A 3,580-nucleotide genomic window follows, 5' to 3' on the forward strand; every position below is an offset into this window, starting at 1 on the left:
ACTGAGGCTGCCAAAGCTGTCGAGGGCTCAACCTGACTCCCACATCAGTGGGGAGGGGTGGGGTGTGCTCACTGAGGCTCCTGAAACTGTCCAGGCTTCTCCTCTATTTTTTATTTTCTTTTTTGGTGGTGTTTCAAGTTTTACCTCCTATTTTCTTTTTTCCCTTATTATTATTGTTGTTGTTGCTTTGGTCCTCTTTTTTTTCTTTTTTGTTCTCTTTTAATTTGTTCCTGTATCATTTTTTCTGTTACTTTCTATTTATTTCTTTTTCTTGTTCATGTTTTTTTTTACTTTTATCCAATACTATTAATTTCATTTTACTCCTTAATAGGATCCTTTATTTTACCTGTATCATCATCTTTACTCTCATTGCCCAATTTTTCAAATTCTACTTTTTTAATGCCCCATCCCCTGAAACATCTATCCTTACTAACATAACCATTAAGCTTTATGTATCTGTTGATATTTTGCTTGTCCTTTTTTTTTTTTTCTAGGAATCAAACTCAGGACCTTAGGCTTGCCAGGCAGGTGATGGACCGCTGAGTTATATCCCCGGTAGTTGCCTATATCTTGCTATGGTTAACACTGTTCTATTGTAAGTGGAGGTAAAGTTGTTTGGTTGAGTAGATACTCACTGTAGGTCAATATCTGGTTTGTCTTAGTGATTATATATAATCATAGCTCTCTTTTCTATTATTAAAGGTAGTACATTACTGGTTCTTAGGGTTTGCCAAATATCCAGTTTGTACTGCTACTGTTGTTGTTGCTGATTTTTCAACTATAGCCAAGGAGACATAGTTGTTCCTATCAATTGGTCTTCTCTACATGTCAGTATCTAGATTGCCTGGGAGTGGCAAACAGTACTTCAGCACATTCTTGAAGAACTGGACACTGGGCCAAATAAGATGCAACCTCTTCTCCCAAGTAAGCAGAGGTGATTGGATCTTGGTACAGATGTAAAGGCCAATAGCCACACCCACAGGATATCTCTGAAAGAGATCTCCATATGACCAATAACTCTGGGCTTGTGGCACATGCCTGTAATCCTAGCAGTTGGGAGGCTGAGGCAGGAGGATTGCTGCAAGTTCAAGACCATCCTGGGCTACAAAGTGAGCTCAAGGCCAGCCTGAACTGCACAGGGAGACCCTGTCTCAAAAAGACAAAAAACAAAAACAAACATATGACCAATAATAAAGAGGTCTCCATACTACCACTACAATCAATCCACAAACCTCAGCAGAGAAAATCACAAATAGAAACATGAGAAGACAAGGCAACAAAATGCCTCCAAGAACTCTCATATTCACCAAAGCTGATCCAGGGTGCATTGAGGGGGAGGAAATAAAAAGCATATAGCTGAAATATCTGAAAAGATAACAGTGGAGGTAATTAAGTAGATCAATAGTGCTCTTGGAAAATTCAATGAAGACATAACTAAAGAAATAGTGAGGCTGGGCATGGTGGCACACACCTGTAATCCCAGCACTCAGGAGGCTGAGGCAGGAGGATTGCTGCAAGTTCAAGACCATCTTGGGCTACAAAGTGAGCTCAAGGCCAGCCTGAACTGCATAGTGAGACCTTATCTCAAAAAGACATACAAGGGGCTGGGGGTTTAGCTCAGCAGCACAGCGCCTGCCTGGCAAGCGCAAGGTCGTGAGTTTCATTCCCAGTACAGAAAAACAAAAAAACAAAAAAACAAAAACAAAAACAAAAACAAAAAAAACCCCACAAAACAAAACCAAACAGAACAGGACAAAACAAATAATGATTCTAATGAAACAACTGATTGGCAAGTTTATAGATGACACTAATAACTAGTGGAGTGAAAAAAAAGAGATGAGTGTCCAACACAGAGAAAAATATAAAAAAGTTCCAAACAGAAATCCAGGAGATTAAAAATTCCACTGAAAGTATGAGTAGCAGAAACAACCAGTGTGAAGGTAGAGTGCCATATCTAGAAGACAAGGCTGTGATTGGTTATCAGTTGTTGAGAGATACCTTAAAAATAAGAGAACGTGAAAAATGGATACAAAAGCTGTTAGATGATGCAAAGACTAAGATTAATTGGATTCAGGGAAAAATCAGAAGATAGCACAGAGGATATAAAAATCCTGTTTATAGAAGTGGTAGCACAAAACTTTTCAAACATGGAGAAAGAATTTAGCATACAATAAGTGTGGCTTAGAGAACCTCAAATAGACATGATCAGAAAAAAAAAAAAAACCACTCTACAACACATTATAGTTAAAATATCAGAAATCCCATAAAGGAACAGAATCTTCAAGATCTTAGAGAAAAGCAAGGACTCACTCATAAAGGAAACCCATCACAAGTATAGCAGATAATTAATTGTGAGAATTACATAATTCACAGCACAAACCTTAAATGCAAGGACAGCTTATAGTGAAGTGTTTCAAGCCCTAAAGGAAAACAACTTCCAGCGTGGACTAATATATCCTGCAAAATTATCCTCCAAAATTGATGGGGAAATAAGATATTTCCATGTTAAACTGCACCTGGTGAAATTCATGACCTCCAAAAAATTCCCAAGGATATTCTTGATACAATGAAGCTAAAAATGTCAAAAGGTCCAGTAGAATGATACACCAGGTAAGGCAGACAGTTAACTAGAAGGGAAAGAAAGGAAATCAACAACAGGAAAATAACACAACGATAGAAGTTAGTAACTATCAGTTCTAATTATCAGTGTGACTGTGTCTCAATTCCTCAATCAAGAGACAGAATGGTAGAATGAATCAATAAGCAGAATCCAGTGGCATACTGTATACAAGAAAGACATTTAACTTAAAAAGAAATTCATACACTAAAAATCAAAGAATGGAAAAGAGTATTCTATGCACAAGGAATACAATATTCCATGCAACAGGGACCTGAAAACAAGCAGGAATAGCTATCCTATTTTCAGACAAAGTGGACTTTAAGGCAAAACAGGTCATAAGAGGCAAAAAGTACGCTGCATATTAGTTAATGGAACTAGCCAACAGGAAGAGATAACAATTATAAACATATATACACTGAACAGTGATGCACCAAACTTCATAAAACCAACACTACTGGATGTAAAAGATGAGCTAAACACCAATACAATTATAGTAGGGACCTCAGTACACCACCTTCACAAATAGATCAAATAAAGAAGAAGAAAAAAACAACAAATATGAAAGGTGAACCAAACCTTTGAACAAACAGACTTAATAAACAGTGTGTTTCACCCAGCAACAACAGAGTACACATTCTTTTCAGGAGCACATGGAACTTTTTCCAAAATAGAACACACAAGCCAATAAAGCATGTTTAAGTAAATGCAAAGGAATTGAAATTTTACCATGCATAGTCTCATATCATAGTGCAGTGAAACTAGAAATCAATGCCAAAAGAAACCACAGAAATTATGAAACACATGGAAATCAAACAACACACTCTTCAAAGAAGAAATCAAAACAGAAATAAGACAGGTCCTAGAATTAAAAGATAATGTCAAAAAAAAAAAAAAAAAAAAAAAAAAAGAAAAAAAGTACAACATATTAGAACTTATGGAACACAGTGAAAACAATCCTAG

This window comes from Chinchilla lanigera, unplaced genomic scaffold (genome assembly GCF_000276665.1).
Source record: "Chinchilla lanigera isolate Chin_1 unplaced genomic scaffold, ChiLan1.0 scaffold00021, whole genome shotgun sequence".
Classification (NCBI taxonomy): domain Eukaryota; kingdom Metazoa; phylum Chordata; class Mammalia; order Rodentia; family Chinchillidae; genus Chinchilla; species Chinchilla lanigera.